Source organism: Cherax quadricarinatus, chromosome 5 (assembly GCF_038502225.1).
Source record: "Cherax quadricarinatus isolate ZL_2023a chromosome 5, ASM3850222v1, whole genome shotgun sequence".
In the NCBI taxonomy this organism is placed as follows: domain Eukaryota; kingdom Metazoa; phylum Arthropoda; class Malacostraca; order Decapoda; family Parastacidae; genus Cherax; species Cherax quadricarinatus.
Window position 1 is genome coordinate 70,969,017 of NC_091296.1, and position 15,000 is coordinate 70,984,016.

At 37.2% G+C, this 15,000-nt stretch overlaps 1 protein-coding gene across 10 annotated transcripts in view; it reads left to right on the top strand.

Moving 5' to 3' along the window:
- Positions 1-15,000, top strand: part of LOC128684990 (tigger transposable element-derived protein 1-like) — a 156,018-nt gene that overhangs the window by 61,083 nt on the left and 79,935 nt on the right. For 7 of the 10 annotated variants that reach the window (XR_011394509.1, XM_070103931.1, XM_070103936.1 and 4 more), the window contains one exon: positions 10,714-10,816. The exons of the other annotated variants lie outside the window; for them this stretch is intronic. The gene's annotated coding sequence lies outside the window, so the exon portion shown is untranslated. The remainder of the gene's footprint in view (positions 1-10,713; positions 10,817-15,000) is intronic. 10 annotated transcript variants of the gene reach the window in all.

Below are 15,000 nucleotides of genomic sequence, written 5' to 3' on the forward strand. Positions count from 1 at the left end.
TGTCATTGACCTCATTGTGTCTTGCATGCCAGCCCTTGGTTTTTGAACAGTTAAAACCATGTAGACCGTATTGGTCTGCTTGCGCTTCACCGCAAATACACATATATTCTGTGTGAATTGGGGCAGCAAGGCGCAGAGCCACTGCAATACAGAGGGTCTTAGGGTCGAGTCGTGTTCCCATTGCCGATATGGGAACTATTTAAAGGAAGTCCCTGGAGTGATGTGCGCTCACAGCCTGGAGACGGGCAATCTGCCATCTCTGATGTTGCAGCCCTGAGCATGTTGGCAAGCACCTTTTCAGCGATCGGGCCATCCCTGCTTGACTGTTTGTGAGCCAGTGCTGCACTATGGTTTGGTGCTGGAGCAGCAAGAGTCTTCCATTCAGTGATGGCACTGGCATAGCTAGGATCTTCTATTCCTGCTGAGTCACTGAGGGTATCAGGAAGAATTTGTCTTATCAACTCATTTGATGCTATGGAAGAGGATAGGAAAGCTGGTAGAGCAATCTGCGAGGATCTGCGTACTCCTAGCCCTCCAAGCCTGACCGGAAGTGACGCTTGCAACCACTGTCCATCTTCGAGGAAAAGATTCAATACACTCTCTAGCATGGTCTTAAGGAGAGAGTCATATTCCTTGAGTTTTGGACTGCTGAAGGCTGGGGAGCATCTCAGAAAGTAGGTAAGTTTTGGGATTGACAGGCAGCTGGTGAGTAGGTAGAAGGCATCGTGTGTGTCAATGTCTTTCATCCTGCTTTCCATCATCCGGAGGTCTGAGACTTCTTTTTCTAGGAGCAGATCGATGGCATTGGACCCAAGAGGAGCACTAAGGAGAGTGCTATTGGCTAGATCAATGGCTCGTGCCTAATAGGTAAAACTGGTCAATTAGCAAGAAGTCATTTAAAATTTAGTCCTTTCTAAAATTTTCTCTTATATGTTTAAAGATATATATTTTTTATTAATGTTAATGTAAAAATTTATAATTTTGCACCAAAACAATCTTAGAAAACTTACCTAACCTTATAACAAGCGCAATCTATTTTAGCCTAATCCATCTAAATATATTTTAGATACGTTTACAATAATTTAATACTAAACAAATGCTATGAAATAAATTTTTTTCGGTACGTTCAGAAGGATTTTTGTGAAATTATTGCATAAACAAATTTTCACTTGTCTTATATGGCAAGATGAGCGTTGCTATTTAAGTCAAGATTGCAAGTTCTACATATTCGGCACAACATATACAGTGGACCCCCGGTTAACGATATTTTTTTCACTCCAGAAGTATGTTCTGGTGCCAGTACTGACCGAATTTGTTCCCATAAGGAATATTGTGAAGTAGATAAGTCCACTTCAGACCCCCAAACATACACGTACAAACGCACTTACATAAATACACTTACATAATTGGTCACATTCGGAGGTGATCGTTATGCGGGGGTCCACTGTATATATATATTTATATATATATATATATATATACAGTGGACTCCCGCATAACGATATTAATCCGTTCCTGAGAGCTCATTGTTTTGCGAAATTATCGTTATGCGAATGAATTTTCCCAATAAGAAATAATGGAAATCAAATTAATCCGTGCAAGACACCCCAAAGTATGAAAAAAAAAATTTTAAACCACATGAAATATTAATTTTAATACACACAAACTGAAAAAGGCATGCAGTTACATGACACGTACCTTTATTGAAGATGTGATGATTGATGGGATGGGAGGAGGAGAGAGTCTTAGTGTTTAGAAGGGGAATCCCCTTCCATTAAGACTTTGCAGTGTATTTTCATATGGTATTTATTGTTGTATTCTAGTTTTCTTGGTCTCATTTTATAAAATGGAAGACATATTACAGAAATTGAGATGATTTTGACTGGTTTTACAAAGAAAAGTGCCTTGAAATTGAGCTCAAAGTAGCAGAAATGTTCGATTTTTACCAAACTTCAAAAGTAAACAAATCGTGCCAAGCGTGCAATACACGTCAACTGGTGAGTCTAATATTCTTTCACAAGTGCACCAATAATATTTATACCATTTCTTACACTAATGCAATAGTCTGCATAACAGTAAATCTTCTATTTTTTGTGAGAATAAAAATTCAAAGTGGAAAGCAAAAGAATATAAGAGGGGCCTTGAGACGTGACTAATGACCAGAGGAAATGTCATTTTAGTGCCAGGAATGTCTTTCTTGTTTATTCTGGACCCTATTCGGAAATTGGCATCTTTTGAAATTTGTGTGAAATTGGCAAAATTGCTAAATTCTGACCACTGTACTGGATAGTTGAATTTCATAAATGAGTGGTTTCTTGCACCCATTCGATAGAAAAAATGGAGTTCTAGCGAAATATTCATGTTTTTTGTCGACTAGTACAGTGAAATTGGCCGAAAATGGGGCTCAAAGTGGGCAAAATCGCCGATGCGTAAACATCGCCGAGACCGCTAACTTTGCGAGAGCATAATTCCGTAAGTTTTCTATCAAATTTCAAACTTTTGGTGTCTTTATGATCGGGAAAAGATTCTCTATCTTTTCATAAGAGAAAATAATTTTTTTTTTTTTTTAAATTTGGCCGACCCTGAGAACGAGTTTCGGAGAGGGCCTGTCGACCCTCAAAGGGTTAATGCCACTAGGACCAGCTTCAGAGTCACTGGACTTCTGTCGCACAACATATCTGTCCATAGTGGCCTGTACCTCTCGTTCCTTTATGACTTTCCTAAAGTGTTTCACAACAGTGTCAGTGTAATATTCACCAGCACGGCTTGCAATAGCTGTGTTAGGGTGATTGTCATCAAAAAAGGTTTGCACTTTAAGCCACATTCCACACATTTCCTTAATCTTTGAAGTAGGCAACTTCTTCAATTTCTCTATCCCCTCCTCCGAACCAGTTTCCTCAGGTGTGGCCTCTTGCTGTTGAAGTTCATCTAGCAGCTCATCAGTGGTTAGTTCTTCATTGTCCTCCTCCACCAACTCCTCCACATCATCCCCACTAACCTCCAACCCCAAGGACTTTCCCAATGCCACAATGGATTCCTCAACTGGCATAGGATTCCCAGGGTTAGCCTCAAACCCTTCAAAATCCCTTTGGTCTACACATTCTGGCCACAGTTTCTTCCAAGCAGAGTTCAAGGTCCTCTTAGTCACTCCCTCCCAAGCCTTACCTGTAAGGTTTACACAATTGAGGATGCTAAAGTGATCTCTCCAAAACTCTCTTAGAGTCAATTGAGTTTCTGAGGTCACTACAAAGCACCTTTCAAACAGAGCTTTTGTGTACAGTTTTTTGAAGTTTGCAATAACCTGCTGGTCCATGGGCTGCAGGAGAGGAGTGGTATTAGGAGGCAAAAACTTCACCTTAATGAAGCTCATGTCCCCATAAAGTCGCTCTGCCACGTCTGTAGGATGACCAGGGGCATCGTCTAACACCAGGAGGCACTTAAGGTCTAATTTCTTTTCAGTTAGGTAATCTTTCACATTGGGGGCAAATGCTTGGTGTAACCAGTCATAGAAAAAGTCCCTAGTGACCCATGCTTTACTGTTTGCCCTCCACAGCACACACAAATTAGCCTTGATATTCTTTTGCCTGAACGCTCTGGGAGTTTGAGTGATACACTAATAAAGGCTTCACTTTGCAATCACCACTAGCATTGGAACACATCAACAGAGTAAGCCTGTCTTTCATAGGCTTATGTCCTGGGAGTGCCTTTTCCTCCTGAGTAATGTAGGTCCTGCTTGGCATTTTCTTCCAAAACAGGCCTGTTTCATTACAATTAAACACTTGTTCGGGTTTCAGTCCTTCACTGTCTATGTACTCCTTGAATTCCTGCACATATTTTTCAGCTGCTTTGTGGTCCGAACTGGCAGCCTCACCATGCCTTATCACACTATGTATGCCACTACGCTTCTTAAATCTCTCAAACCAACCTTTGCTGGCCTTAAATTCACTCACATCATCACTATTTGCAGGCATTTTTTTAATTAAATCCTCATGCAACTTCCTAGCCTTTTCACTTATGATCACTTGAGAGATGCTATCTCCTGCTATCTGTTTTTGATTTATCCGTACCAATAAGAGTCTCTCAACATCTTCCATCACTTGCGATCTCTGTTTCGAAAACACAGTTGAACCTTTGGCAAGAACAGCTTCCTTGATTGCCGTTTTGTTGGACACAATAGTAGCGATGGTTGATTGGGGTTTACTATACAACCTGGCCAACTCGGAGACACGCACTCCACTTTCATACTTAGCAATGATCTCTTTCTTCATCTCTATAGTAATTCTCACCCTTATTCTTGTAGGGTTGGCATTAGAAGCTTTCTTGGGGCCCATGGTCACTTATTTTGCAGATAAAATCACCAAAAACACTGTAATAATACGAAATGTTCCGATTGTATGCTTGGATGTTGCCGCTGAGGCTGGCTTGTAAACAATGCCACCGGCGGAACATGTGAGGCTGGCTCAGGCCGCACATTAGACGCGTCTCGAATGAATAGCGTTGAGCGGGTTTTTTAGAGGTATGCGAGGCAAAATCTTAGCGATAAAATGCATCGGTATGTGGATTTAACGTTATGTGATGCCAACGGTATGCGGGGGTCCACTGTATTTCTATTATTAACACACTGGCCGAGTCCCACCAAGGCAGGGTGGCCCGAAAAAGAAAAACTTTCACCGTCATTCACTTCATCACTGTCTTGCTAGAAGGGTGCTTTACACTACAGTTTTTTACCCTTTGAGGGTTGACACGCCCTCTCCGAGACTCGTTGTCAGGGTCGGGTAAATTTAACAAAAAATAAAAATAATTTTCTCTTATGAAAAGATAGAGAATCTTTTCCCGATCATAATGACACCAAAAGTTTGAAATTTGATGGAAAACTTACAGAATTATGCTCTCGCAAAGTTAGCGGTCTCAGCGATGTTTACACATCGGCGATTTTGCCCGTTTTGAGCCCTATTTTCGGCCAATTCCACTGTACTAGTCGGCAAAAAACATGAATATTTCGCTAGAACTCCATTTTTTTCTATCAAATGAGTGCAAGAAACCACCCATTTATCAGTTTCCACTATCCAGTACAGTGGTTAGAATTTAGCAATTTTGCTAATTTCACACAAATTTCAAAAAATGCCAATTTCCCAATAGGGTCCAGAATAAACAAGAAAGACATTCCTGGCACTAAAATGACATTTCCTCTGTTCATTAGTCACATCTCAAGGCCCCTCTTATATTCTTTTGCTTTCCACTTTGAATTTTTATTCTCACAAAAAACAGAAGATTTACTGTTATGCAGACTACTGTATTAGTGTAAAAAATGGTTTAAATAATATTGGTGCACTTGCGAAAGAATATTAGACTCACCATTTGACGTGTATTGGAACCTTAGCATGATTTGTTTACTTTTGAACTTTGGTAAAAATCGAACATTTCTGCTACTTTGAGCTCAATTTCAAGGTACTTTTCATTGTAAAAGCAGTCAAAATCATCTCAATTTCTGTAATATGTCTTCTATTCTATAAAATGAGACCAAGAAAACTAGAATACAACAATAAATTCCATACGAAAATAAAGTGCAAAGTCGCTGTTTTATTCCAAAAAAAACGGTCAAAGTTTTTTTTTCTCATTATGCACTGTGTGCTGCAGGATTTTTTTAATGCTGTGGACACTGACCACATAGACCCATTCTTTCATATGTAGGCCTACCAGCTTTCTCCCACTAGATTTGAGGGCGTTAGAATTTAAGCGTACTAGTACGTCAAAAACCCTGGATCGTAAGCCGTACTAGTACAGCCGAAACCCTCAAAGGGTTAAACTGTAACATTAACACCCCTCCTTCAGAGTGCAGGCACTGTACATCCCACATCCAGGACTCAAGTCCGGGCTGCCAGTTTCCCTGAATCCCTTCATAAATGTTACTTAGCTCACACTCCAACAGCACGTCAAGTATTAAAAACCATTTGTCTCCATTCACTCCTGTAGGTTTGTGTAAACATGTTTTGTAAATATAATGACAGCAAAGTTTGTGCTGTTATTGTGTAGTATACAATGAGCGAATATTTATACTGGTCTCACAGGCTATAAAAGTTACTTCAAAAAATAAAATATTAAAAAATAAAAGAAAAAAAGAAAAAACAAAATAAATTATTACTGGGTGACTGGCAGTTGGCGATGTTGCCATAAGCAGTTCAGTTTCTGTCAACTTCACGCCTCCATATCTCGGTAAGTATTGATTGGAAACAAAATTTTTTGGCTTATAATACATACAAAAAGAAAAAAACTTATTTCATAAGAATTTTTTTTTTTTCGAATATTTTTCAACCCTGAGAACAAGTTTGGGAGAGGGCCTGTCGACCCTGAAAGGGTTAAATCATTACATACCTGTATTGAAGACTTGTTGGCATATGGAAGACAGGGATGAGGGGAGAGGGAGGAAGAGAGGTTATTATTTGTTTGGAGAAGGAATCCCCCTCCATAATGACTTCAGGTATTAAGTCCCTCTCTGGGGTTACTTCTCTTCTTTTCTATGCAGCAGCCGATATTTGGGGTTCCACTCTATATTAAAAAATTTATTTAAAGAAGTGGAATGAGTAATATGGAGCAGAGGGGACACCATGGTGGCCCCTTAATAAAACCATCAACAACCCTTCTCATGTCTTGTTTGTTTATCACAAAATACAAGTGTAACAACTAAATTGATGAACAAATTAATATTAAGTAGGTACTGTATACTCATTATATACATATCCTTTTAATTTTTTAACCTTAATTTTGCATATGTAGAGAAGCAGAGGGTATATAAATAGTGGGAGTGGCATATCTTAAACAGATGCAGAATCCCTCAACTCAGAATATGCAAGTCATTTATTTATTACAAAACGAAAGTTCAACTGAATTGATGCACAGTACAGTGGACCCCCGCATACCGATTTTAATCCGTGCAAGAGGGCTCATTGGTATGCGAAATAATCGGTATGCGAATGAATTTTCCCCATAAGAAATAATGGAAATCAAATTAATCCGTGCAAGACACCCAAAAGTATGAAAAAAAAAATTTTACCACGTGAAATATACATTTTCCTACACACAAAGAGAAGGATACATGCACAATAGTAGAGTAGTACATGCACAGTATATATTGTGCATGTACTAGTCTACTAAATGAAGAATAAATGACACTTACCTTTATTGAAGATGCAGCAATGACTGATGAGACACTGTGTCCTGGGAGTGCCTTTATCTCCTGAGTACTGTAGGTCCTGTTTGGTATTTTCTTCCAGAACAGGCCTTATCACACTATGTATGCCACTACGATTCTTAAATCTCTCAAACCAACCTTTGCTGGCTTTATATTCACCAATATGAGCACTAGTTCCAGGCATTTTTCCCTGTTCACCTGGGTGTTAGTCGACTGGTGTGGGTTGCATCCTGGGAGACAAGATTAAGGACCCCAATGGAAATAAGTTAGACAGTCTTCGATGACACTGACTTTTTTGGGTTATCCTGGGTGGCAAATCCTCTGGGGTTAATTGTTTCTTGGTATATTCTCAATAAGCCACACCAACAACAGTGCTACAGCAGCAGCAGACGATGCTACAGCAGCAGCAGCAGCTGACAGTGCAGCAGCAGCAGCTGTACCACCAATAGTAGCGATGGTTGATTGGGGTTTATTATACAACTTGGCCAGATCGGAGACACGCACTCCACTTTCATACTTATCAATGATCTTTTTCTTCATCTCTATAGTAATTCTCACCCTTATTGCTGTAGGGTTGGCAGTAGAAGCTTTCTTGGGGCCCATGGTCACTTATTTTCCAGATAAAATCACCAAAAACACTGTAATAATACGAAATGTTACGATTGTATGCTTGGATGCTACCGCGGAGGCTGGCTGGTAAACAATGCCACCGGCGGAACATGTGAGGCTGGCTAAGGCGCACATTGGACACGTCTCGGACAAACAGTGGTGAGCGGGTTTTTAAGCGGTATGCGAGGCAAAATTTTTGCGATTAAAGCAAGCGGTATGCGGATTAATCGTTATGTGATGCCAACGGTATGCGGGGGTCCACTGTATATACAATATTCACAAGGAATAGGTCAACCATCACTAATCCAGCATCATTGGGAACTGTAGGGTGCCGGATTATTGATTTTGCCGGACCAAGGTGTGGTTAGGTTAGAATTCACTTGACCCAGCAGCTAACCACCTCAGTACAACTTGGTTGATAAAGTTAACCAACTTGACTTGCATCAAAAAGTTCATCACTGTCACTTCCAAAGCGAAATTTGCAACTAAGCGCATTTACATGTCTTGAGGTGAAGGACTGTCAGGATTCCCATGTTCTTCATCTTGGAAGGTGACTGAGATATCAAGAACTTTCGATGATGGCAGCACGTCTGGGTGAGCAGATGACACCAACAGTGTTTATGCAACAAGTAGCACCACCAGACAGTAGTGGCAGGTTGGTGTGCTGATCTGGGAAATTCGAAATTTTGCTAGCTGAAATCAGTGCTGGATTAGTGATTGCCGGATCAGTGATTGCAGACCTGTACTGTATTTATATAATACAGTGGACCCCCGGTTAACGAACTTTTTTCATTCCAGTAGTATGTTCAGGTGCCAGTACTGACCGAATTTTTTCCCATAAGGAATATTGTGAAGTAGATTAGTCCATTTCAGACCCCCAAACATACACGTACAAACGCACTTACATAAATACACTTACATAATTGGTCGCAATTTGAGGTGATCGTTAAGCGGGGGTCCACTGTATTTAGTTTCCTGTAACTCTCTATTAGTGATAAACAGTTTATATATAAACAGTGTATACTGTGTTGGGTTTGTGAACTTCAAACACAAGCATTTATCATGGCAATGCCTTCCCTTTCTCTTTTAAATACTGTACTTCTCATTATATTATCAATCACTAACAGTCAACTTTTATATAAGTTCCCTTAATACAACATATAGTTACAGTTCAGTTATTGGTTACTAGGCTTTTTTAACTGGCTTTTAGTTATTTTTCCCTATATTTACACAGTTATAAAGATCAAGGCATTTTTGTTGAAAACCTGCCACAGTTCTTCATCCATCGTAGAAGGAAAACATCCTAAATGGTGTCTTAATTGACATCTGCTTTACATTGTAAATTTATTACGGTGGTACTATTACTGACATTTGTACACAGTTGAAATAGACTCGAATGCAGAACAGAACTTTTATTGAGATGCCATGTTGCCTATGTAGCAGGTCTTTTCAAATGTATACAGAATTATGAACAAATAGATTTATACCTATAAGCTGGAAGTCAGGTGGAGACTGGTGGGTGGTGAGTGAAGTAAGATCTTGGCATGTCAGTAAACTGTTAAGGAGCACTGCAGGAACCTTTAATGTCTCTTAAAGGATCATATTTACTGCATAATTACCAATATGTTAACCCTAGTGCTCACATATTCCTTCGTACAGTACAAAGCCCCTGTGACAGACACTGCCCCTTAAAAACCGAAGAGGTGACAAGAAAGAGATTAAATAGTCTGTATGTAATATTTACATATGGGTACAGTACCTCCTTCCCTCCCTTCACTTATTATCATCATCATTAAAACCATGAGGAAAATACATTTTTTTTTATCTTTTATTTATATCAGTTATTAATAGGAATTTAGTAGTTTGTTTATAAAAGCATAATGTTAGTCAGTCGTGTCAGCAATGATTAACTATGAGCTGCTCAGGGCTATCCCAACACTTATACTGAACAATACAATAACACATAGCAATGGTGATAGCGAGAATACATTTTTTCATTTTGATATTTTTTTTTTATTTTCTTTCTGCAGTTTGTGCTCATAAGATGATAAGGGGGTATATTTATTTAGTAAATAATGTTGCCTTATGATTGATAATATGGGTATTTTAACTACCTTGTTGGATATATGCTGTCATTCTCCCTGTGTACACATAAGGTCCCTTCAAATTGGGGGATGTCATGATATTGATAGTGCTCTTCATCCAAGATGTTGGAGCAGCCCCCCCCCCCCTTTTTTTTTTCTTGAATCTAACCTGGCTGCTTCCTATTTCCAAAGCACCGTTTGATTCTTACAGGCTTAGAACTTCCCAAGAAATATAATGTAAACAGCATCAGGTTTTACAGATCTGAGTTTAAAATTTATGTAAGCAAAGTGTGGGTATACTGCATGTGAAATTTAAAATGGTTAACAAGCCACATTGTTTATCATCTTCATAGATTCTTCTCTTAAATCAAGTCGTCTTATTTAATGTAAAAAATTGTTCTGCTTGTGATATTCCTTTTAATTTTGCTTCTGCAGTTTTCATAACAATGCATTATACTGTACCAGGTGTCATTACATATATAAAAAAATTAAGGATAAATTTTATGATTTTGTATTGTATTGATATTTTGCAATTAGGGCTTCATAGTTTACCTTCGTGTGTGACTGAATGTACTACTGTTCCTAGTACTCTTACATGATGAAGATAAAAGTATGAACTCTACTACCAAGTATACCACCAGCATTTGTATTTTCCTTTACATAGTTTTGGGAAATAATTTGGTAGTGTCTTTGTAATATCTAATCCCTTAGAAATATTAAATACAGTAAGAGGTACTGTATTATATATTTTTCTGGTCTGTAACCAACTGAATAAAATTGAGCATTAGTATTAACATGCACAGCTAAGTGGGTTGTCTCTCTTCCTGGTAGGACACATCACAACCTCGCTTTCCTGTGACTTTGATGAAGGGGTCTAGACGCCAGCACGAATGCCCACACTGCCCCTACATAGCACGAGACAAGACTGATCTGCGTAAGCATTTATATACTCACACTGGCGAGAAGCCTTATGCTTGCCCATACTGCTCTTACCGGGCAAGGCAGAACAGCTGTATCAGAACGCACATGCGTAGACATCATCCGTTTGCCATAATATAAACTACAGTGTTTTTGAAGATTAAAATTTTGGAAAGCTATATATTACCTCTCATGGTAGGTTCTTTGATACCAGTGAGGGGGTTCTTGATCCAAGGAATTGGACCTGTCCTCCCATTCCTTGAATCGAATTGTAAGGCTTCCCATTCCGCAAGTGCTGTATGACCCCTGTGGGTTTAACTCTCCTATGAATGATGTAATAGTGATAATACTGTATATATGTAGAAAATTATGGCGTATATTGTGATATTTTGTGAAAAAGATTTATGTAGTTTTTTGACAATATTAGTGTTCATGTGCATAATTGAGAAATATATACTGAAACTACAGTGCCATATTGTATTTTTATTGCATATTGAGTTGAAATTGTCCATTTTCAAAATAAAATGATAAAATCATGAAAGGCATAAGTTTTTCTTAAAAATATAACCTGATGAGTATGGAAAATGCATATGGTTGCAGAAAAATAAGCTTGCAGATTAAACTCTAAAGTTGTCAGTTGTACTAGTATACAAATGCTGCCTGTGTCCAATATACTAGTATGAACAATTTTTGATTCCCACAAATCTGCCACCTGCCAATATTTTTGACCTCCACACAACTCTCTGGGTCATTTTCCATCTATTCATATATTTGAAAAACAAATTTGGCCAGTAGAATCCACATGAAGTATCATGGTTAACTACTAAGGTGATGACTGCATTTCCTACGTATTTGTGTGACTATCTAGCAGAAGTAAACAATGAACCAGGAGATGTTGTTATTTACACCAGCTTCCCTACCAACAAACAGGGTGTGCAAGTTGCATGAAGATGACTTATTCATTCCAAATATTTGTCAATTTCATGACACTAACAGTGGGATTCAGCTACAAAGTATACTAAGTATATTTTAACTCAGGATAACCCAGTAAATTCAAACAGTGTGAATAATTTCTATGTCTTGAGGACTATTACACTCAGAAACAAATGTAATATTATAAGTTTTCATTGTACATAGCATTAAAAGACCAAAATAGTTAAAATAAATAAATAAATATATATATATATATATATATATATATATATATATATATATATATATACAGTGGACCCCCGGTTAACGATATTTTTTCACTCCAGAAGTATGTTCAGGTGCCAGTACTGACTGAATTTGTTCCCATAAGGAATATTGTGAAGTAGATTAGTCCATTTCAGACCCCCAAACATACACGTACAAACGCACTTACATAAATACACTTACATAATTGGTCGCATTCGGAGGTGATCGTTATGCGGGGGTCCACTGTATAATATATATATATATATATATATATATATATATATATATATATATATATATATATATATATATATATATATATATATATATATATATATATATATATTATTATTATTATTATTATTATTATTATTATTATACACACACAAAACCAACCAACCATCCGACTTACGACCTGCTCGACTTACGACCGTGTTTTTTATGCAAAATTTCTGGGAAATAAACAACTATTTGTGTTGTACACAGTGTTTATCCTAAACCTTACAGTATAAAATACAGTGCTAACAGCATAAAAAGTAAAGTAAAACATGAAATACCAGAATAAGACAGTAAAATAACGTTATTGCAAAAATGTTATGTTGATATTCAGTAGTAAAGTTCGACTTACGACCATTTCGACTTACAACCGGTTTCTCCGAACCGAACTCGGTCGTAAGTCGGATGGTAGGTGTGTATATATGTATGTATGTGTGTGTATATATATATATATATATATATATATATATATATATATATATATATATATATATATATATATATAAAAACATATATATATATATATACATACATATATATATATATATACATACAGTGGAGCCTCTACTTGAGAGCGTGTCCACGTGCGAGTTTTTCCAAATACGAGCAGTCAATGGGTCGATTTTTTTGCTTCCATAAGCGAGCAGAATTTCCACAAGCGAGCAGACCTCAAGGCAGGTTCCTTGACACTGGTGAGGGGCTCTTGCTTTTGATCTCGGGAATTGTATCTCATTTGTTTGTTGGACTATCTTATTGAAACTTTGGCAATGTATGATGGAAAGATGCTTCTTAATGTACAAAAATGAAAGAAATCTAAGCATAAATAATGGAGTTCACTTCTCAGCAATTAGCCACTCCTTAGTGGTAATTTCGAATGGTTTTTATGGTTGTATTCTCGTTTTTTTTGGTCTCATTTGATAGAATGGAAGATAAATTACAGAATAGATATGATTTTGATTGCTTTCATGATGAAAAGTACCTTGAAATAGAGCTCAACCTAGGAGAAATGGTCCATTGCTTGGCTGTTTCAGTGTAAACAAATGTCCATTCCAATATGCAGTTGTGAATGGGTTGACATATTTATACAATTATTGCAGTAAGGAATAACAGTAAATCTTATATTTTTTGTGTGAATAAAAATTACAAATAATTTATATAATAATAATAATAATAATAATAATAATATGAATAACTATGTATAATAAAAATAATATAATACAATAATAATAATAATGATATAATATGTATAATAATACATATGTAATAATGTACTACATATTTATTTTTTATTTATTTATTTATCAATTTGAACACAATACAGTGAAGTACAAAAAATATAGTTAAATGCAGCATGCCAAAGCCACTTGAATGCATAGCATTACGGGCAGGCTTAAAATTAACTTAAGATTAACTAAGCAATGATATATTCAGTGGTACAAAAATTATTGTATAATAATTATAATAATAGACGGCTCCAAAAGGCCGTCACTAGATGGCAGTGTTTACCACAACAAAGAGGGAGCGGTTGTGGCCGCCTCAACCTGTTACATAATGACATATTTTATTCATTCTAGAGTATATATCGTGTGTCTATGTTATGTATATTGTCTGTTATGTCATATTAGATGAACTGGGATATATAAATAAGCCGTATAGATGATATTAGCGAAATTATTCATGAAGAATTTTGCCCAGTGTACAGACAAACTCTGGTCCACCGCCGACACCACCCACACCACTACAGGAATGACATATTTTATTCATTCTAGAGTATATATCATGTTTGTATGTTATTCATATTGTTTGTTATGTCATACCTGATGAACTGTGATAGATAAATAAGCAGTATAGATGATATTAGCGAAATTATTCACAAAGAATTTTGCCCGGTCTCCAGACAAACTTGTCCACCGCTGACACCGCCCATACCACTACATGAATGACATATTTTATTCATTCTAGAGTATATATCATGTTTCTATGTTATTCATATTGTTTATTATGTCATACTAGATGAACTGTGATAGATAAGCCATATAGATGATATTAGTGAAATTACTCATTAAGTATTTTGCCCGGTGCCCAGACAAACTCTCGTCCACTGCTGACACGCCCATACCACTACATGAATGACATATTTTATTCATTCTAGAGTATATATCATGTTTCTATGTTATTCATATTGTTTATTATGTCATACTAGATGAACTGTGATAGATAAGCCATATAGATGATATTAGTGAAATTACTCATTAAGTATTTTGCCCGGTGCCCAGACAAACTCTCGTCCACTTCTGACACGCCCATACCACTACATGAATGACATATTTTATTTATTTTAGAGTATATATCAGGTTTCTATGTTATTTATATTGTTTATGATGTCATATTAGATGAAGTGAGATAGATAAATAAGCTGTAGAGTTGATATTAGCGAAATTATTGAAGTACAGAATTCCACTGGAATGGATTAATTGCATTTCAATTAATTTAAATGAGGAAAATTGACTCTGCAAACGAGTAAATCCAGTTGCGAGCAAGGTCGTGGAACGGATTAAACTCGCAAGTAGAGGTTCCACTGTGCAGTGGTCCCTCATTTTTCGTAGTTCTTGGGAATCATAGATTTCGGAAATCATAGGGATATTTTCGTATAAACATGGGCTCGCTAATCATAGGTTGACTCACGAATAGTAGTTCGTCCGGGACGCGTACGCATGGTGTGAGCCGGGGCGGCCTCCCTACCCA